The 23,974-nt window shown below is 38.3% G+C and overlaps 1 pseudogene; it reads right to left on the reverse strand.

Annotated features, from left to right (window-relative positions):
* Window positions 1-2,704: 2,704 nt before the first annotated feature.
* The window catches only part of LOC100967711 (uncharacterized), a 35,005-nt pseudogene continuing 13,735 nt past the window's right edge, over window positions 2,705-23,974 (reverse strand).

Raw genomic sequence — 23,974 nt, forward strand, 5'->3', positions numbered from 1 at the left:
CTCTATAGCTTCCCAAGTCAGCCTATTCATTGTTGGTAGCTCTAATCATTGTAAAATTCATTCTTAAATCGAGATAAAGTCTGCCTATTCTCAATTCTTCTCATTATTATTTAAATCCATTCTTTCCAAAACAGAATATGGAATTGCAGGGAACAATAGTGGGTGACAAAAATGGATAAAAGATAGCTTCAAAAGAGAAAATCCAAATAGCAAAGCAAATGAAAACATGCATACCCTCTTAGTCATTAGGAGAATGCAAAATAAAACTGGAATAAATTATCTCTGCACAAACATCAGAATGGCAAAAACCTAAAAATCTAACAATACCAAGTGTGAGTGGGCATATATGCAACAGGAACTCACATACATTGCTAGTTGCAATGCCAAATAGCACAAGCACTGTGGAAAGTTGTTTGACAATTTCTGCTAAAGCTAACATATGCTTGTCTTATGACCTAGCAGTTCACACTTAAGTATATGTACACCCAAGATAGATAAATATCTATGCCCACAAAAGTATGTGCATGAAAATGTTCATAGCAGTTTTATACACAATAGCCCCAGACTGGAAATGACCCAAATATCCATCAACATGAGAATTAGTAAATAGTAGCTCATTCATACCATGGAAAACTACACTGTGGTTAAAAAAAAAACTACTGAAATACACAACATAAATTAATCTCACTGAAACTATGTTCAATGAGAAAAGCCATCACAAAAGACTGCATACTATATGATTACATTCATTTGAAGCTCAAGAAGCATTGAAACTCATCAGTGATGATACGATTCAGAACAGTGGTTATCTCCGTGAGGGTGGAAGATGACTATAGAATTGGAAAGTGTATGACAGAAACGTACGGGATGCTGGAAGCATTCTGTATCTTGATCTGCATAGTGATTATAGAAAGAGATGCATGTGTACAAATCTCTAAGTGTATATTTATTATTAGTGCACCTTCTGCACTAATGTTTATACTTCAATAAAAATAAATGTGAATAAAACAAAAACGATATGAAATATGAAGGTTAGATATGGAGATGAAGATAGGGAGACTCCTATGTGCCTTGGGTCCAAAACAGGCAAAGAGGGAGCTGGAAATGTCAAACATAACTAAACCAGAACCAACCTAGAACATGCAAATAACATAATGAGTTAGTATATTTCTCTCTAGTATTTTACTCTGACTAAAGGATGAAGAAGTTTAGAGTTGTGTAAGGCAGGTTCTCTGGGAATAGGCTCTGAGATGGAGATTTTTGTGTAGGAGTTTCATTAGGGAGTGTGCTTAGTAATAACACTGGTAAGGAAGTGAAGGAAGCAGGACTGGCCAGAGGAAGAAATAGAATGGTGATGTGATGCATCTTTAATAGAGGTCTCAGCTAATTCACTGGGGACCTCTGGAGCTTGGGTGGTCCTTCAGTGTTGGTCTGAATTGAGACAAAAGGGCAAGGCCTTTCTACTCTGCAGCTACCATTTATGCGATGCGGACTTCCCTGGGAAGGGGTGTAAACTTGGGTAAGGTACTCTCTTTGGTCAAGAGAGTACCCAGAGAGGCAGCCAGCTATGAAGTATCAAGAGTCAGCCCTCCTGGCAGCTGGGAAAACTATTGCATTAGTCTGAAAGGGACAATCTGACCAATGCACCAGAGTGTCTACCCCCGGGACCATTTGTTCCTTATAGTAAGTTCACCCCATCTGGGACCAGCTGCTCTAGAGCTCAGAATCCTAGATTCTGATTGGTCTCATTTCCTGGGTAAGCCCACAATAAGAAGGTTAGTGGGATGAGCTACAGACACTAACATTCTAGTTGGCTTCAAGGTTATGACTGATTCTCATCATCTCTTTATTACTAGCCATTCTAGATTATCTCACTGTTGGCTAGCAGCTATACTGGTCTGGGTGGCTTTCCTTATGGGGCGACTGGGACCCACATCCTTGAGGGATTTGAACCCCCAGCCACCATGCCCATCTCAGACTGACTACTTAATGTGCCCATTTACTATTAAAATTAGATGGGAATGTACCAAGACATATCCCTGGGAGCAAATCTATTTTTTCCTTGCCCTACTGGAAAATGGAAGCATAAAGTTCCAAAGTGGTCATATTGGTAAACAAGGCCACTGCTACTTCAGCCTCCTTGGATCCTGGTCCATACACTCTACCTATTGAAGACACGGCACCACATAATGTTCCTTTAATTTAGTGTACACTCAGCTTCATCAAAGCTGGCACTCTGTCCTTGCAAGGTGTCATCTTCAGATTGGTGCTTTAGCTTCATCTTTACAAAGTCATTCCATCATTTTATCCACTTTGCAGTTCCTGAGCGGTGCAGTCTATGATAGGATCAGTGGGTTCCATGTGCCCACAGCTGCATCCCTTTTGGTGAAAAGTGGGTCTCTTGGACCGAAGTGATGCCCTGCATTATCCCATGTCAGCAGATCAAACATTCTGTAAGTCTTCAGGTTTGGTGCTGATTGGGACCCAGAATGAAGGAAAGGTAAACTCATACCTGTTACTATTCCAGCCAAAATAAATCCATGCCCCTTCCAGGGTGGAAGAGGTCAAAAGTAGTCAATTTGCCAAATGACTGATTTATTCCTTCTAGGGATATTTCTGTATCGGGATCAGTGTTGATCTATGTTGCTGGCAGTTTGGGTGTTCAGAGTGACAGAAATTTAGATCAACCTTATGTGTAGGAGTCTATGCTTTTGGTAGCCTTCTTCTCTGACATCATGGGTACTCAACACACGCACTCATTGTGCCAGAACAGGACGGCTGATGACAGAAACCAGCGGACACCAACCGAGTTATTCGGTTTACTTGGTTGTTTGGTGTCTCTTCCATGTGGAATGATCCCAGATGGGTGTTAGAATGCAAGACAAGGTCTTTACACCTTGCAACCACTCCCACAGGTACGCCTACATGCCTCTTCCAAGCCCTCATTCTACCTGTGCTTCTCCTTCTAGGATCCCGACCAACAAGCCTTTGCCATTCACCAAGCCATTCACCGCAGCCATTCATACACAGTCATAGTCCAGATATTTTTATAGCAGAGCACTTCTCTTTCCTGACAAAGTAGGTGACCGGGAACACTGCCCATATCTCTGATAACTGGAATGATTTCCCTTCACCTGTGTCTTTCGATGCCATCTGGGAACGGGGCTATATGAGAGCAGCGGTTTATTTTGGCCTTGCACCCAGATACCAAGCCAACCCCTTCTTAAGCCTCTTTCCTTTTCTGTCAGCTGTCCTTAGGGGACCTACATATGTAGCCATAGATACGAGTTGAAAGAGAGGCAGTTATTGTAGTAAATAATCTAGGGGTCAGGGTTGCTATACTTATACTCTCTGGCTCTGGCTCAGGTCCAGAAACTGAACAAGGATCATAATATTTTATTGAGACATCTGCCTCAGTTTCCTAATCTTTCTCATTGATTTCTGTTGGTTATACAGAATGAACAGTACACTTGCTGGTTGTCCATCTACCTTGTCCCGAGGGATTACATGTATTATCAACCAGCGCTCTGTAGGGAAGGCTCCCCTAGTTGCCACTTGACCTTGGCACTTCTAATGATCATTTTATTCACTTGCTTTTGGCTATTCAGCACCTCCAACTTGCCTCAATTATTTCAATATTCTATTGTCCTTGCCGCTATCAGGGACAGAGTTCTGTGACAGCATCACCTATCATCACCCTGGCCTAGAGAACACAGACACCACTGAGCTTCTTGGCAAGACTGGTTTCTTCTGGGTCCTGCCATTGAATATAAAGTCAACTTGTGGGCTTTTAACTTCTATATAGCATGTAAGCATTTTTTTTCTAATATGCCTACTTCCTTGAGTATTTTGATTCCTTACACCACTGTTTGCCACAACCATCTGGTGTTTTTACTTTTTTTTTTTTTTTTTGAGACAGTTTCGTTCTTGTTGCCATGGCTGGAGTGCGGTGGCGTGATCTCGGCTCACTGCAACCTCCGCGTCCCAGGTTCAAGCAATTCTCCCGCCTCAGCCTCCTAAGTTGCTGGGATTACAGGCATGCACCACTACGCCTGGCTAATTTTTGTGCTTTTAGTAGAGACGGGGTTTCACCATGTTGGCCAGGCTGGTCTTTAACTCCTGACCTCAGGTGATCCACCCACCTCTGCCTCCCAAAGTGCTGGGATTACAGGCGTGAGTCACAACACAGGCCAGTGTTTCTACTTTATACAGTGTGGACCATCATTTTCCCTAGGCTTTCCAGAGCCAGCCTACTGACATATGGGCATTGTCTCATGAGATCTCTGCCATGGTGTTACATTCTGTGCCCCAGAAGAGTACTCCAGTACATGACTTGATCAGCACTCCCTGGACCCAGTCCCATCTTACTCTCCCAGCTCCTGTGGTCTGTGCTTCTTCAGGGTATAGTCCTTTCCCTCCCTTAGGAGGTTCAGCACTTGCACTGTCATCAAAAAGGTTGGTGCTAGCATTTAAAGGAAGGAGTGGGCCACTTCTGCAGGCCCAAAGTGCAGAGAATGACCTGGGGTTTCAAAGTTGCTGAGTGCGTTGACCCAGATGTTCAACCCAAATTCCACCCTCCTCTTCCTTCCTAATTAAGGCTCTGACCTTGGCATAGCAGACTTGCTGAGGTTGATCATTTAATATTCTCTGGACTCCTGAGGCTGATCATCAGCTTTGTTCTGTCCTCTAGCTATAGAGAAGATGAGAGTCTTTTAAAATGTGATAAAGGGGGCCCTCTGACTTTTACAACTTACCTTAAATTAGTGATTAATCATTCCGATGGGTTTAAACATATCAGCAGATTTTGACATCTCAGCCAGCTGTTGTGGCTTACTCCTAACAAATATAACGCTGGTAGTAAATGCTGCATGATCTCAGAGGCAAATTCATAAAAGGCAATGCAGCTTCCACGTCACTCTCTTTCCCCTCTTGGGACTTTTCCCCCTAAAAATTCAGCTACTGAGGTGTGATAAATTGAAGCAGTCATGTGAGAGGGCCATGGGTAGGTGTTCTAGCTGAGAGCTAGCATCAACTGCCAGACATGTGAGGGAGCAAGACTTTGCATGATTCCAGATTCTAGCATTTAGGCCACCCCACCTGAGGCTGATTTATGAACAAAATTAATGTTTTGGTTGCTACTAAGTATTGAGTTGGTTTGTTACAGAGCAATAGATAGCTAGGACAATCACTCTCAACTTCCCATCATTTTTCTCCAGCACCTCAGTAGCCCTTAGTAACTGCCACCCAGTTCTGCAGGCTTTATCATTACTATTTTCCTAGTATCTTTCGAATGCTTGAGATATTGTACCAGCTAGCACCTTCTCTTCCACTTGTATCCGTTCCCAGTTCTTCATTAGTGAAAATCTTTTTTTTTTTTTTTTAGAAAAATAGAAAAGTTGACTACTTTGAAAAGGAAACTATGACAAACAAGTATATATTCAGGAAAAGGACTCCTATAACTTGAGCAACAAAAAAAAGGGTTCAACCTCAGCACAGTGGAGTCTGCAGTGTCTTTGCAACAACAGAAATGAACTTGTGTTCCTCACATCCTTGAGAGTCGAGATTTGCATTTCTCTACAGAGCTAGGGCTGAATGAAGCAAAGAGACCTCTGCCACCCCCACTAGCTGGCCCAGTCCTGGAAACGGAAGCAGTCACTTGCGATCTTCCACACTTCCTGGGTGAGGCCTGGGCGGTCAGGATGAAGTTCTGGTTGAAGTCCCATTGTTTGTTCCCCTTCAAACTTCACTGATCCACAGATCACAACAAGGACCGTGGTCTGGTTCATTGTGGCTTCATCATGAACAGGCTGACAGTCTACCCTGCTGATTTGGAACTCGCTGGAAGGCAACATTTCAAAAAACTCACTCAAAGATTCTTGTCCTGAAACAGCATTGCCATTCCAGACCAGGGTGGCTGTGCCCATGTACAGGCGGGACAGTGCACAGCTATAGCATGTTGCATGCCAAGGGACATAAGGACTCCACCTACTGCCAGAAAAAGGATCCTCATTGTCATCCGGGCAGAGAATGACACAGCTCCAAAATCCCACTTTAAATTCTGTTTCCAAGGACCACTTGACCACCTTTTGACACAGAGTCCCTGGAGATGAGCTCTGTCTGAGAAGAAAATTTGTGTACAGAAAGTTTATTGGCAATCACACTCAGAAACAAGACACTTAAGAAAATGATGGAATAAAAATTGCGTAGAGATAGAAGCTGACCTGTGATACATACTCAAATTAAATCTTAGTTAATAACATGAAGTTCTCTGCAGCTGAGATGGCTAATGAGAATTGTTCTAAATTCAGAAGAGGAAGCTTGGCCTTTGACCCTTATATCAACATGGCAAGGGGCATGATCTTGAGTGAGGCATCTCCCAGAGGGCAGCCCCCGGAGAAGGGCGCAGGACTAGCCATCAGGAGCCAACACTCCTAGCAGCTGGGTGAACAAACTCCAGAATGGGTCCTGTAGAGAGGACCTGGGTGATGCACCACAATGCCTGCGACAGGGACGATATCTCTGGGTTAGAGAGGATGGGGATGAAATCGTGAAAACTGGAAGCTTAGAAATGTTTACGACTGGGTGAAAGGAGGTAGTCAGTGGTTATACATTATTTACATGATCAATTCATCCCAGATCATGGAACCCCCTGACGCTAAATCAAACAGAGATCAAACAAATGTGTTTTATTTTCTGCCAGCTAATGAATGCTCACACACATATATATGTAATCATTGTTGTAAATTATTCAGTCTCCTGCCCTGGTAATGCACGGCTGCTCTCTGAGCATGCTCAAGAGTCATTTATCACATCACTTTAGAATCAGCTCCTCCAGAAGATTTCCTTTAATATCTTTACTGACTTTTCAAGAGTTCAGCAACAACCGATTAATTCCTTTTTATCCTGCCCCAAATGTCCCAAATATTTTCATATTGCCTTAAAATATTTATCTTGGTCCAGTTTCCAATCTTGCTTGATTCTTCGTCTCATCTTGCTTCAAGGAGAAATTTCCTTTGATGTCCATAGTAAACTACTTCCTTGAAAGGCTACATGTGGTTGTTTAAGAGGATTAGAAAGAAACTTGGTCAGATCACTCTGTCAAGCTGTCAAGGCTTTCATCCTTTCAACCTACCTCCTGTGAATTCCTTGAGACCCTCTAACCCGTATGAATATGTTTTCCATTTTTTTGTGGAGGGTGGTAGTTTTTGTTGTTGTCTGCCCTTTAAAAAATTATTCTCATCACTGAATGGCACCATGGCCCCAAATATCTACATTAGAAATATTTACCCAAAGGTAATCTTCTACCACATGCTCCCAATTTAGTGTAAAATTACATAGTAAATTCTGACTAATGACTGTGTTTGAAATAATTTTTCTTTGCTCTTTTATTTTTTAAACACATTTCTACTTATCTTTCCATAGCTTCTACAAATACCACTCTCTCTTGTAAAACCTTTCTTTATTTCTCCTGGGCAGAATTAATAGCATTTTCTTCTGGATACCTCTACTAGTTCATTCATTCATTCATTCTGCAGTCGCTTATTGAAGTCTAGTATATGTCACATATTGTACTGATTCTGAATATAGATAAAAGAAAACTCCCTGCTTTTTTAGATCAGTGGAAAAGAACAGTAAATAAATAGTTATTACAGTGTCATAACTTCGATGATAGAGGAAGCAGAAGATGCTGTGGAAAGAGAATGGGGGAATTCAATTTGGACTGAGTCTCAAAGGATGAATGACGGTTTTCCAGTTTTAGGGGGCAAGATGGACATTTTGGTGAGAGGAAGCAGTCTGAGCGGGACAGGCCTCTTTAGGAGAATTATACGTAGCTGCAAAAGGCTAGAGCGCGATACATGTGCAGGTCTAACTAGGCACTTGGAAAGGAAGGCAAAGCCATGCTGAGTCACTTGGGAAGCCACTGAAGGTTTATTCCTAAGAAAGTGACATGATTACATTTTCATATTATCTTCCTATAAAAGAGTTAACCAAAGGGGAAGAAAAAAGACAATATAAGGAAGTAAAAGCTAAGAGTAATATTTGTAACAAATAAAATACATGGATTAATATTCTTAATAAATGCCTTAAAATCAGTTAGGAAAAGTACTAGCATTCCAGTAGTAGGCAAAGGACACATTTTTTGCTTATATTATTCTTTTTAATTGACACATATTAATTGTGCATATTTATGGGGTACAAAGTGATATTTTGATATGTGCATATGATGTGTAATGATATCCACCACCTGTAAAATTTATTATGTTTTGTGTGAGGAACATTCAAAATCCACTCTTCTAGCTATTTAAAAATATATAATAAATTATTGTTAATAATTGTCACCCTACAGTGGTATAGAACACTAGAACTTATTCTTCCTCTCTAGCTATAATTTTGTATTCCTTAACCAACTTCTGGCTGCCCTCCTTTCTTCTACCATTCCCACCCTCTAGTGTCTCTTATTTTACTCTCTACTATGAGATCAATGTTTTTAGCTACATATGAGTGAGACCACACAGTTTTTGTTTTTTTGTGTGTGTGTGCCTGGCTTATTTCATTTAACATTACGTCCTCCGAATTCATCCACGTTGCCATAAATAACAGGATTATCTTCTTTTTTATGGCTGAATATCAATAGTATTCCATGGCATATACAGAGAGTATATTTTCTTTATCCATTCGTCTGTTGATAGACACTTAGGTTGGTTCCATATCTTGGCTATTGTGACTAGTGCTGCAATAAACACGGGAGTGCAGATATCTCTTCAATATTCTGATTTCCTTTCCTTTGGATATATACCCAGTAGTAGGCTAGCTGGATCATATGGTAATTCTATTTTTAGTTTTCTGAGGAACCTCCATACTATTTTCAATAATGGCTGGACTATTTTTCATTCATATCAAGAGTGTGTGAGAGTTCCCCTTTCTGCACATCTTCACCAGCATTTTTAATTTTTTGTCTTTTTGTCTACAGCCATTCTGACTGGGGTGACATGGTATCTCATTGTGGTTTTGATTTACATTTCCCTGATGATTAGTGATGTTGAGCATTTTTTCCTATTCCTGTTGGCCATTTGTATGTCTTCTTTGGAGAGATGTCCATTCAACTAATTTGCCTATTTTAATTTTTTTTTTTTTTTTTTTTTTTTTTTACTGTTGAGTTGTTTGAGTTCCTTGTATAGTATGGATATCAATCCCTTGTCATGTGAATAGTTTGCAAATATTTTCTTCCAGTCTGCAGGTTGTCTCTGCAATATGTTAATTGTTTCCTTTGCTGTGCAGACACTTTTGTTTGATAAAATTCTAGTTGTTTATTTTCTCTTTGGTTGCCTGTGCTTTTGAGATCTTCTCTATAAAATCTTTGCCCAGCCCAATAAAAGGAAACATACTGACAGTTCATAAAACATTAACATGGTTTTTCTTTACATGCTGGAATTAATGCCTTATTTTTAGTGTCTTCTGTATCTATTTCTGTACTTTCCAAATTATCCAAAATGATCATATATTACTTTTAAAGTTCTTTCTTAATGGAAAAAAATAATTTAAAGGATCACTCTGGTAATGTAAGCAAATTTGAGGAGAGTCAGATGAAGGAGTGAATCATTTTGCAAAGCAATGAGCATCTCAAAAGAGGTGTGGCTGCAGGGTGAAGAAGGGGAACCAAACTAAAGAAATGTTTAGAGAGGAAATAAGATATGGTGATTAATAATATTCTGATGTTGTATATATGGATTTGGAGTTTGGGAAAATGCTTATGGATTTATCAGCACTGTTGTTTCCTAAATTATTGTAGAAGGATCTATTTGTATAGGAGACACATCAATAATCCAGATCATTTTCAGAAATCTGGTTTGAAATTAAGTGATCAAAGAAGCACACAGCACATGTGATTACATCAGTGTTTTCTATGAGATGTTAACAGATGTTACAAGATGAAGGACTTCCCTGGACAGAAAATTGGGGAAACATCAGGTTAACAAACTTTATATATGTATTTAAGGCATAGAGTTTCTCAGATTCTTTAATATGCTGAAGTGCACTATGAATCATTAATAGTGGCATATAGTATGCAGCATTTCCCAAAACTGTTTTACAGTAGGCCACTTTTTTCAGACTATCTCTGGGAAAAATGTTTTATAATAGCAACCAGAAACCATGGATTACACATTTGCAAATGTATTCTAAATACAAAATTTTCACTGGAACTAGAAGTAAAAATAATAAAGTAAGAAGAAGCAGGGAACATCTATTATACTATATACAATAGTAACAAATCTAAAGAAGGCTTATGTCACGAGAAGCGAGATGGTTACCAATAAAGCATAGAAATACAGACAAAAGAGGAATAGTTAAGAATTCATAAGGGAAAAGAATGGGGTGGCCTTCTCTACGGACTTGCCCAATATAGTCTCTAGAAAGAATTTCCCTGCTTTAAGGGTGGATGCATTATGAGGCTATCCCATTAATTAGACCTGGATTCAGTGTGTAGCAGTATCTCTCTTTATAAAGTAATATATTAATGAATTAGCGTTCTCCTTGTATATAATATACTTATACACCTCCATGAAGTATGCATGTATGATTAAATCAATTGAGCTTGCTTAATTCTGGGGTTTGAAAACTGAGTTTCTGGATTTACAAAATAAGGGTCAAACAATGAAGCACTTATTTATTTATTTATTTATTTTAGAGACAGAGTCTGTCTCTCTGCCACCCAGGCTAGAGTGCAGTGGATGATCATGCTTCCCTGCAGCATCAAACTCCTGGGCTCAAGCAATCCCCCCATCTCAGCCTCCCAAGTAGCTGAGACCACAGGTGTGCGCCACCACGCCCAGCTAATTTATGTTTTAATTTTTGGTAGAGATAGGGTCACTATGTTGCCTAGGCTTGAACTTCTGGCCTTAAGCAATCCTTTCACCTCGGCCTCCCAAAGTGTTGGGATTACAGGTGTGAGCCACCATGTTCCACCAATAAAACACTATAAATCCTCCAAGATAATTCAACTCACTTTCCTCTGCCAGCACCCTCTACTTTCCCACAGGCTTTCTTCTGAACTTCAACAACATCTTGGGGTGGAGCTTTTTCATCTTGATATCACCACTTTGTAGAAAAATGACAGACACATAATTGCTACCAGAAGAACATAGCACTTTATTTGTCATGGAAAATTGTAGCAAGAATAATTGTGGTTTTTGTTTTTAAGAGTCTTGTCTGTGATAAACAGCCCAGTGATAGGCTATGAAACCACGAAACATATGATCCAACTATTCCTTTTAGTCAGGATATTTCTTGGCTAGCTCCATAAAGGATATGATCCTATTTCTGGTTGTACCTGAGTTATGGTATGAGTCTTAAATAAATAATGAGGCTGTTCTTTGGTGCAGAATTTGCCTTTGATTCATCTTCTAATAATTTTCACTTTGTTAACAGATATATGCAGCCAACTGCAGGAAAAAGAAAGTTGCATTTGCAGTGCTTCCAGCTCCCAGATTGGCCATTGCCTCAAGAATGGATGATAAATGTGTCACTTTCTGTTCTTGTTGTAATCTCTGTAATAAGAGCTGATTCGTATTTTTCTGTTTTGCATTCTCCTTGTATTCTCTGTCAGGAGAAATGGTGATTTGTGTTTTTCAAAATGGAATATGAGCACCTATGCACTTTTAATAGGCTGATAAACAGTTGTATTCCACTTGGTAAATATTTCCTGCTTTGAGTGACTGTCCATTCCAGCTCATCCCCATTCATGTAGCATGAGGAAAGGCAAGAGCTTAGGTGAGCTGGAAATAGACAATGCATCAACACTTAAAAAGCTGAGGTCAAAGCATTAGTTTATTACCATCATGTTTCATGGAATATATGAACCATTAAAATTCTAGAATTGTGCCATATTATTGTGATAAAATTTGTAATGGGAAAAAGGAATGATACCAAATGAGTATGTCCTAACGGTACTGGTGATATCATAAGCAAGAAATGGTCCAAACCAAGACCATTCTTTCTATAACACTAAAGTGAAAAACTAATGCTCCCGATCTAAAGCCCAAGACTCTACCTATATACCAGAGACAGTAAAAATAACATCAGAATGATAAATAATGTCATATTTTAGTGGACAATGGGAGGCAAGTAATTGTTCTTAATCCAACAACATGATAACTATTTTTAACATTTTTTGCCCAGTTTTAAATGTGTCTCTTCCATTTCTTTTGTTTGTAATACAACAGTAGTAAGAATTTGTGCTATGTATACTATATTTGTTAAACGTTCAGCAGACATTGGTGTCAGAAGTCTGGTTCTGCATTCACTAATGGTACAATCCCTGTATTACTTACTCTTTCCACATCTCCATTTCCTCATCTGTAAAATGAGAGAAAGAATATATCCACTTCAAAGGGTTGCTGTGAAATTAAATATAAAGCATAGCTCATAAGAACTGAAATAAGCAACAATTACTATTAGTAATAGCAGTCATCATGTAATAGGGGGAATGCTTTCATCATTTTCCCAGCTCAGTAGGCAATTTCAAGGCAATTTTATAGGGTTGCACTTTGCTCAAAGGCAAAATTTACCCTTTACATCAAGGTGTCCCGACCTCCCCACCTTGTTTGGGAAGGTGGAGTATGTAAGCATGTGGGCATATCTGACAGAGATTGCCCACATGAATGGGTCAGATGGTGAGCTGGGCAAGCTTCCAGAGCTCAGTTGAGGCTAACTCCCAAGGAGGCAACTGATGGACAAAGTGCTAACTCTTGAAGTTCAGTGGTCATAAGTGGCCACTAAGACCAGGGTACTGTGCTAGATTGCACCTGCCCCGTGGTCCTGCTAGTGAGGGAGACTTCCAGCCCTCTGTGCCCTCTTGCCCTCTCACATGCTGCTCGTGCACACGGGCTCCCCATCTTCCACACTTCTTTCTCCTAGACACTGAAAGTCATTTAGCTTCTTGGTGTGGAAAAACATCACTATACAAGTATACAACCAAATATTTATTTCTTTTAGGTCAGATAGCTGTTTGCTTGTCCATTTTGTTTTATTGTTTTTGCCTTGCTTTGGGGCCTCTTTTCTGACTCTGCTGTGAATGACTGAAACTGATTTTGGAGGAATAAAATAATTTTCAGTGAACTCAGAGACATGCAAAAAATTCTCCATGTTAATACTTTAAATATGATCCCATGATAATAAGAAATAAAGATTTCTACCTTCAATCCGAATCAAAAACCAAATATAAATATCCTCTTTAACATATATTTGGTATTTTGACATATGGACAACCCCTTGTAACAGGATTTTAAAATAACTTTTCCCCCTAATCTTAAGAGTAATACATGTTCATTGTTTCTTAATTTGAATCCCCCAAAGCTGACCCCGATGCAATAATTGAGATGCAAGTTGTTTACTTGGGATGTGATTTTAGGAAGTGGGAGTGATCCTGAGGGAGTAGGGGAAGAAGGCCGGTGAGGGATCCCAAGTTATTTATTTGGGATGTGATCTTAGGAAGTGGGGTGATCCTGAGGGAGTGGGGCAAGAAAGCTAGGGGAGGGAGGGAAGCCAATAAGGAGTGCGTTCATGAATCAGTTTCTCATGTGGGCAACTGGACTTAATCTCACTGAGGACTCTCTTTGAGATGGTATCAAGCCCCAGAATCAATCCAGAGGGACAAGAAACGTGGGGTGTTTACCCACTTACCATCACTCATAGAACATCATCTCTCCAGCAGTTCTGACCCACCACATTCAAGCCAAGCATATTCCCACGTTAGAGGCATGAGGTAGGAAGCTGTGGGTGTGTTATGAAACTGTTGATTGAAACCACAGGTGATCCCAGGTGGGCCAATCAGGTATAAACAGTGAACCTACAGCATCTGCTACATTTGTTAAAACAAGCACACAAAGCACCGTCATTTCATTGCACAAAGATCACTACTATTCATGTTTCTTTTGGGTTTGTTTGTTTGTTTGTTTGTTTTTTGGGACGGAGTTTCACTTTTGTCGCCCAGGCTGGAGTACAATGGTGCGATCTCGGCTCACTGCAACCTCCACCTCCTGGTTCAAGAGATTCTCCTGCCTCAGCCTCCTGAGTAGTTGGGATTACAGGCGCCTGCCATCATGCCCAGCTAATTTTTGATTTTCAGTAGAGATGGGGTTTCGCCATGTTGGCCAGCCTGGCCTCGAACTCCTGACTTCAGTTGATCCTCCTGCCTCGCCTCCCAAAGTGTTGGGATTACAGGCATGAGCCACCGCACCTGGCCTATTCACATTTCTTATATGCCCTTCCAGGAGCATTTTAAAACATAAAATGAGGTGGCAAATGCAATCTTTTTAAACTTGCCCTTTCCCCCATAGTAGGACCTGACAGTAATAAGCAGGTGTTATTCTCAGTAGAATAATATTGTACAACTGAGTCAGGACCTGAACCTTGACTTATACCAGTTAGTGTTCAAGTTGATAAAGCTGAAGCTTCTGTGGTATTTAAAATGAAAGAGATTTAAAACTGGAAAATAGGCATTTATAAAAGTATTGGATGAGTGCAAAAGTGAGTTCTAGAATGGGCCTCCAGGAATAACTTTCAGAAAATCACCACTGAATTGGCTCACCAGTGGAGTTGCTACCTCTGCCTCAATCAGGAAGGTGGGAAATTTAGAAAACACTGGAACTTCAGGAATGCACCTCACTAGCAGCAATCTAGGGACCAGGAAGCTGATATCACTACAGTGAAGTCACACCATATCTGTCAGATATATTTCTTTTAAAAAAAGAAAAAGGAGGTTACCACCCAGTCTCTATCCCTATAAAGCTGATAACTAAAATCTACTTCAGAATACAGCCTATTGCCAGGGTTGTGCTGCCAACTAAAATGGTAGAAGTATTCCAAAACCTAGTCTTTTACATTATTTCTGCTTTCCAAATCTCCCGTAAATGCATCTAATTGGCAGAAACTAAAGCCTAGATGCAAGGAAGCCTGGAGATGTAGCTTTTAGGTTTATTATTCTGAAGTAGAGGAAATTGCACTAGAAGGGCCCTGGAATGATGCAGAGGAAGCAAATCCACAGTGTCCTCCACAGATATTTTTTCTTCAAAGTAAATGCATCTGTACTCATTCAACCACACTCTCTTGATCCACCGATGATCAAAGGTATAGCTTAGACTTAAGATGCAGCCTGCATAAAGTCTTAGGGCAATGTAAAGTTAATTGGCCCACAAATTGATCAAAATTTTAACTTTGGAATCATTAATGACACTAAACATATTTGCATACTTTAATATTAACAACCTAGTTTTTAAATCCATAGATTTAGGCTTGCAGAATTGAATGAAGATGAATTCACTTAACAATATTATCTAGGATATATTTGAGGAATCAGGAAAATGACTATCTTCCCAGAAGACTAGAGAGATGGGTCAATATTATACCTGTTTTCAAAAATGTGAGAAGGCTGGATTCCAGAAATTTGCCACTAGAAAGTTTGATTTCTATCCTTGCAAGAAATAATGGAATTTAAGTACAGCTTGGTTCCATGAGAAGAGGGATGCTGTTAGGCCCTAAGTAAGTTCTTCTCTCATCTCTGTCTTTGAATCCGTCTTATCTCTCATCTCTGCCTCTTTCTGTACATCCTTTTCATTCTTTTCACCTGTATTTATTTCTTAAGGCTGCCATAACAATTTGCTATAAACTAGGCTGCTTGAAACACTCAATTTATTTTCTCACAGTTCTAAAGGCCAGAAGTCTAAAGTGAAGGTGTTGGCAAGGTTGGTTCCTTCTGGAGATGCTGAGGGAAAATCTATTCCATGCCCCTTCCTGGTTTGTGGGAGTTGCTGGCAATCCTTGGCATTCCTTGGCTTATGGATGTATAATTTTAATCTCTGCCTCTGTCTTTAGGTCACTTTTTCCTCTTTGTTTTCTCCCCTTCTCTCCTCTTGTAATAGCATTTGTTTTTGGATTTAGGCCCAATCTAATCCACAATGATCTCATCTCCAGATCTTAATTACATCTGCAAAGACACATTTTCCAAATGTCACATTCACAGGTTTGGGAGGACACCTCTTTTGAAGGACCTCCAGTCAACCCACTACATTATCAAAGATGGGTTTCCTAAGCATGCCCATGGGTCTTGATTCCCTGTAACCTGAATTCACATGTAATTCTTTGGTGACCACAGTTAAAACCAACATTCTATAACCCAAGAACTTAGTATCCCTAAATCTACATGATTCAATCAATTATTTGTTAGAGCACTGCATTCATATTTTTTTTCTAATTTGTTGTTTTATAAACTTGTTATTATGGAAAATTTCCAACATCCACAAAAGTAGAGAGAATAGTATAATGCACTCTGAATGTACTTAATGTTCAGAGTCATTCTTCCTTCATTTTTTCCCTTCATTGTCCCATACCACTGGAATATTTTATAGCCAAACCCAGCCACCATCACATTTGAAAGTAACAAATTCCTTTTAATGATTGCCATTCTAACTGGTGTGAGATGGTATCTCATAGTGGTTTTGATTTGCATTTCTCTGATGGCCAGTGATGATGAGCATTTTTTCATGTGTTTTTTGGCTGCAAAAATGTCTTCTTTTGAGAAGTGTCTGTTCATGTCCTTTGCCCACTTTTTGATGGGGTTGTTTGTTTTTTTCTTGTAAATTTGTTTGAGTTCATTGTAGATTCTGGATATTAGCCCTTTGTCAGATGAGTAGGTTGCGAAAATTTTCTCCCATGTTGTAGGTTGCCTGTTCATTCTGATGGTAGTTTCTTTTGCTGTGCAGAAGCTCTTTAGTTTAATTAGATCCCATCAGGTGCTGGAGAGGATGTGGAGAAATAGGAACACTTTTACACTGTTGGTGGGACTGTAAACTAGTTCAACCATTGTGGAAGTCAGTGTGGCGATTCCTCAGGGATCTAGAACTAGAAATACCATTTGACCCAGCCATCCCATTACTGGGTATATACCCAAAGGACTATAAATCATGCTGCTATAAAGACACATGCACACGTATGTTTATTGTGGCATTATTCACAATAGCAAAGACTTGGAACCAACCCAAGTGTCCATCAATGATAGACTGGATTAAGAAAATGTGGCACATATACACCATGGAATACTATGCAGCCATAAAAAATGATGAGTTCATATCCTTTGTAGGGACATGGATGAAATTGGAAATCATCATTCTCAGTAAACTATCGTAAGAACAAAAAACCAAACACCGTATATTCTCACTCATAGGTGGGAATTGAACAATGAGATCACATGGACACATGAAGGGGAATATCACACTCTGGGGACTGTGGTGGGGTGGGGGGAGGGGGGAGGGATAGCACTGGGAGATATACCTAATGCTAGATGACGAGTTAGTGGGTGCAGCACACCAGCATGGCACATGTATACATATGTAACTAACCTGCACATTGTGCACATGTACCCTAAAACTTAAAGTATAATAAAAAAAAGAAAAAAAAAAGAACATTAAAAAAAAAAAAGAAAGTAACAAATTCCTTAACATCACCTAATGACCACCATTGCTTAAATAGTTTTTTTTCTTCATTTGGTTTATTTGAACCAGGATCTAAACAAGGTCCACACATTGCATTTGGTTGATATTTCTCCTATGTTTCTTTTAATCTGTGAAAGTGCCCTTCTTTCTTTTTTCTCTTGTCATTTATTTGTTGAAGAAATGGGGTCATTTGTCTGATAGCATATTCCCCTGTTCTGGATTTTGCCTTAGTGTCTTTTGGCATGTTCCTCTATCCCTGGATTTCCTGTGAAGTAGTAACTAAATATTTTACCAATAGTTCGTTCTGTGTACTTCCTATTGCAACACGTTGAGAGTCACACAATGTCTATCTCACTTTGTGACAGAGTTCATGTATTGTCAGACTGATCCATCAATTATAAAGTTCTTCATTAGCTTCTTATCTAATGGTTTTAGTCATCATTTCATGATTGTTATCTGAGTCCATTATTTCTTTAAGGATTGCAAAATGATGATATTCTAATTCTAGCATTGGTTTTTCTTTTTTTGTTTGTCTGACTTTTTGAGATGGAGTCTCGCTCTGTCACCCAGGCTGGAGTGCAGTGGCACAATCTCAGCGCACTGCAACCTCTGCCTCCTGGGTTCAAGCAATTCTCCTGCCTCAGCCTCCCGAGTAGCTGGGGCCACAGGTGTGTGCCACCATGCCCAGCTAATTTTTTGTATTTTTAGTAGAGACAAGGTTTCACCGTGTTAGCCAGGATGGTCTTGATCTCTTGACCTCACGATCCGCCCACCTCGGCCTCCCAAAGTGCTGGGATTACAGGCGTGAGCCACCATGCCCACCTGCTTTTTCATTTGTAACTGTCCTATTTTAAAAAAGGACTTTCCCTTATCAATGAATTGCCCTGAAATGGAGTTCACACAGGAAAGCAAGCTATGTAATTTGTTACTTTTCTCATCAATTATCAGCATAATGACTTGATCTGGCAACCTCAAAGAGTCACTATTTTTAAGTGTTATTATTAACTTATGGATTTTAACATGTTTGACTGTGTTTCAATCCACTTTGATTATTATTCTTTTGGCTACTCAAATTGCTTCAGCTTTGGCCAGCAGGAGCCCTTTCCATTTGGATCCAATACCTTTTTATACGTCCTCAGAAATCCTTGATTATTAATTTTTTTCTTTCTGCTGTAATTAGATATTCCAGGTTAATCTTATACACTTTCTTTCTCATTCTCAATAGCAAATAAAAGAGACAAAATACCTGACATAAACTTAATAAAAATGTGCAAAATTTGGTGATTAAAACTTAACACCCTCCAGGCGGATGTCTAAATGGAAAGATGTATCTAAATATAAAGATATACCATATTCTTGGATAAGTAGATCCAATATCAGAATTCAACTCTAAGTTGCCCTAAATTAATTTATAATCACTAATTCATACTATCTTAATGAAAATACTAAGAATTTTTCTGAAGTCAGGAAAACTGATCCCAAGTTTACTTGGAAAATTAAATAAGCAAGGAAGACCAGAAAAAAAATTCCCTTAAAATCTGAGAGTAGTAACAGAGCACAGGCTTACATAGATATTAAAATATATCATAAATCCTCATTAAGTAAAGCATTATGTCATTAGCACATGAATAAATAGACCAATGGAACAGAATAGAAGGTTCTTAGCTAAATCTCAAAATATACCAAAATTCAGTATATGGATGAACATGACATCTCAAGTAAGATAAATATGGAAATTGTAATAAATAATCTTGGGATAGGAAGTTATCCACTTGGAAAAAGACAAAAATGAATATATACCTCGCCTTACAAACCAAGAAAAACTCCAAATTCATCAAATATATAAGAAGGGAAATGAGACCATAAGAGAACTAAAAGAAAATCTAAGTTAATTTCTTTATAACCTTGGACCTATAAATTTGATTCAAAATGCAGAGACCATACAAAAGGAGATAGAAAATTTGACTAAATAAAAATCAAAAACTTTTGCAAGACAAAAGAAAAAACTGTAATCTAAGGAAAAAACACGAAGGGTAAATAGGGACCATTTCTTTGCGATTTATACTACAGACAAATGGCTAATCTTCCTTATATAAACCAGTCCCAGAAATTGAGATGAAAAAAACCCAATAACTCAATAGAATAATAAGCATAATGTATAAATAAATGGTTTACCCAAAAATGCAGATGATTCTTAAATATATGAAATCATGCTCCTCCTCTTTTATAAAAAGAAAAATTCCAATTAAAACTAGACGGACAAATCTTTTATTACCTGTGAAACTGGCAAAATCCAAAAGTATGAATCTATACGCTGTGGAGCTGAGGGAAAAAGATGACTCTCTTGCATTGTTAGTAGAAGTACAAGATGGTACAATACATACAGGGGGAATCTGGCAACATCTAACAACAATTAAGTATGTATTTTGTCGACTAAGTAATTTTGCTTTCAGAAATCTATTCTACCAATACATAGGAATAAAAAGACATGTGTGCAAGGTTGTTTGGAAATAACTTCAAGTTCAGCAAGGGAACAGGTTTAATAAACAATCCATAGAATAAAATACTATGCATCTGTCAAAAAATGAGTATGTGCTTAGTAAAGTGATTTGAGAAATCTCCAGAATATATTTTAGGAGGAAAAAGCATAATGTTTAGGTAAAATACAAGGTGAGTATGGAACATCTACTTGTGCCAAAAAGTAAGACAGTATTCAAAGACTAATGGAAATAGGTGAACTGAATATAGGATCAGGTCAAATTTAAAACATCGAAGTTTGAGAATCAGAAAGAATAATGACAGTAATGGACTATAATATATGAGTTAAAAACATCCATGGGACCAAAATGTTACTAAATTTAATAATGTGTATATGGAAGGCAGCTCTTGTTAGTAAGAATTTTAGCTATAATAATTGTAGAAGGAATGACAGAATTTGAAAACTACCATTTTCCCACCTCAATGCGATAATTAATTCAGACAAGAATCATCAAAAAATAGTAAGAATTATTAGATGAAAGTCTGGGCCATGGGAAACAGGATAATCATAGAGTCTTAAGGGAAAAGTTAAAAAGGGAAAGGTGACCTTTACAATGGAGAAATTCGGTGAACAACCTCAACCAAGTAATCAAATGTAAGGAAATCAATAAAGGAAAAAACTGGTTCAGGACCTCCTGATGTGCTGCATGGGAAGGACATAACATCACCTATGTAGCAGTCTTACCAAAATAACTGTCCTAAATGTAAAATAAGAAAACCATCAGACAAATAGCATATGAGATGTTCCACCAAACATCTGGTATAATATCAGGAAAGACAAGAAATTTGTGGTAAATTTTTCCAGGTAAAAGGCTACTAAAGAGACATAAAACTAAATGCACTTTGTGATTTCCTGAATCAGAGAAAACGTAGAGGACATTTGTGGCACGATTGGGGAAACCTGAATAAGGATTTTATATTAGATGTTATTGAATCAATATTAACTTTGCAAGGTATAAAAAGGTATTTTGCTTACTTAGAAGTTACACATTGATGTATTTAGGAATAATGTGTCATATTTGCAACTTACTTTCAAATGGTTCAGTAAAACAACAAAAAAGATGACTAGACAGAAAGGTAAAGGTGGCAAATTGTTAAAAACTGGAAAATCTAGGTGAAGTAGATATGTGTTTATGCTGACATTCTTTTCTGTTTTCTTTACTGATTTTATATTCTTTCAAATAAACACTGAATAGTGAATATTTAAAACTGTGACTCTTTTTCAAAACAAATTGAACAGTATATCTAAAATGCTGCCTTTGTGGCAGAAATAAAGAGAAACAAAAATATTTGTATTTACATAAAGAAATCTTGGAAATATAAATTTTAAAATCTAATAAAATTTTTTTTAATAGGGAGGAGAGAAGAGTGTGAGGATAAGATTCTCAGTATATCTCAGTATATAACTTTTTACATTGTTTGCTTAAGTATGTAAATGTAATACCTATTCGGAAAGAAAATTAAATGTAAAATACAATAAATTATAGAAGAAAGAACATGGACTCTGAAGTTCAAACTTCTTACGCTTCATCCAGTTCAATTACTTACTGCTTCAGGCAAATTTCTAAAGTCTTGCTTCAGTTTCCCTATCTGTAAAATGAAGATAATAATACCCAGCTGCTAGAGTTGTTAAAGTAAGTATTAAAGTACTTAAACATGCCTGGTATTCAGCAAAGGAAGTTTCTTAAAGGAAAAAGAGTCCTCAAGCCACTAGTAGATAAAATAGAAAATGTCTCTTTTTTTTTTTTTTTAACAAAAGCTGAACTTAGTATCCTAAAAGAAAAAACAATTCTAAGATTTTAGAGTTTCCACACTGGCAGGGGCTGCTTCATGGCATGAGTTTCCTAGAGTCACGGAGTGATGAAGCTAGACATGTCTTTAAATATCAGAAAACCTACCCATTCTTTAACAAAGTTCCATGGATGGTGGCAGAGATGGGCCAAGAACTCAGACATGGGTTTCTCTGTTCAGCATCTTGTTATGTGTCACGGGAGTCACTCAGGCTGAGACCACACTCTTTCATTTAATAAATGGTTTTTGAATGGCTACATGCTAGGTGCCTGGATTTAGCGATGAATAAAAATGTCTGCCGTCTGCGGAGAAGTGAGGGGTGGGCAAGGGGAGAAGAAAGAGATTAAAAGATCACAAAGGGGCATGAGGAGGCTTTTGGGGGTGATGGATATGTTCGTTATTTTTACTATGGGGTGGTGGCTTTACAGGTATATGCTTATGTCAAAATACATCAAAAATACGTCAAACTTAACACTCTAAATATGTGCCGTTTATACCACAATAAAGATGTTAAAAATAAAAGTAAATAAAAAGAACTACCAAACAAACCAACAATAGAAAAAAAAACACACTATCCAAAATTCAGTGCCAAACACTATTTGGGAATGGAATATGTAATTGAAGGAACACTAGAGACATGACTTTGGTCAAGTTGCATAACTGCTCTAAGTTTCAACTTGCCTATCTGCAATGGGAAAAATAATATTAACTCACGAGGTTATTAAGAGCATAAGTGAGAGAAAGCGAGAGAAAAATCATCACAGTTAGCACTGTGATTTTGTTTTCAGACCTCAGTTGTTACACAAGAGTGAATCACCCCAAAGAGAGTCAATTGTAACCATAACTCACTCGGTGGAACTAACCATCCACATTCATTCAGATGCCAACCCACTCATTTAGAGGCAACCATTGCATATAGAAATGCACATGCAGCCACATCCCATGCAGAGGATTCAGGAAGGAATTGTGGCCCTGGAAACTTCAAGTTTTATTTGCTGAAGAATCTTGCGTGGTGGAAGTTTTGCCTTTTTTGATAGCTCATTTAGAAAGGCATTGTGATCTCCAAGACCTATCATCTTTGCTTTCCACCTGGGCTAATCATTATACTCGGCTTTATCACATTCAACAAATGGTCCTTTTAGCTCCAGAACCCACCATCTTCAGTAACTCACGTGTATGCACCTTGAGGCCATGCATTTGATTGATCTATCTTACAATAATCTTAACCACAGTCAATACCAGTGATCTGTATAAGCAAGACATCATCACAAAGTAAATCTGTGTGCCCATGCCTGCCATCTGCAAATGCATGGGATTGATTTTTTTTAAGTCACTATGGAGATAAGTGATAAAATACAGGACATGCTTCCTCATTATTACAGAAAAATGAGTGCAAATGGCCTAATAATAGTGGCTAAACAACATCATAATTATATTCCAATTACATCTGGAAATATATCCTCTGCTCTTGAGGCTTGCTTGTTTTTCTTATTTTCCCAGTCTTATGATCATTTACTTCAGGGGTTGGCAAACTTTTCCTGCAAAGGGCCAAGTCATAAATATTTTAAGCTTTGCTGGCCAAGCATCACAATCAAAGACATTATGAAGGTACTTATGTAACCATTTTAAATGAAACCATTTAAAAATTTAAAAGTCATTCTTAGATCATGGGTCATAAGAAAAAAAAAGAACAGGTGCAGGCTGAACTGGCCCCCTAGCCATCATGTGCAAATCTCTGATTTAGTTGCATGCGATTTGGCTTCAGAATTTAACACTAGTTGAATCCAGTTTTAAAGAGTTATTTTTTCTAAATTAATTAGAACATGACAACCTTTTGCTGTGTCTTGGTGATTTATTTTAGGATGAGAAGGGGTTAAACCTCTGACAAATCTTACTGGACTTACTCCAGTGGAATTACTGGGAAATTGGAGTCCCTCTACTGTTTCTGTTGGAAATGTTTGCTACTTCAGTATTTTTGGTTTTCTTCCATAACCTATTTAACAGAAAACACATTTTCATCAGTGCCTTTAGTCTTTCCCATACTTGGCATCCTTTTAGATCTTAAAAAAATAAAAAATTGTTGGGCTAATTAATTATAACTATTTTGTGAGCAGATAGAAACCAGCATTCGTTGGTGGATGTTGGCCTAAATTATTAGA

The sequence above is a fragment of the Pan paniscus genome, chromosome 14 (assembly GCF_029289425.2).
Source record: "Pan paniscus chromosome 14, NHGRI_mPanPan1-v2.0_pri, whole genome shotgun sequence".
Lineage (NCBI taxonomy): Eukaryota > Metazoa > Chordata > Mammalia > Primates > Hominidae > Pan > Pan paniscus.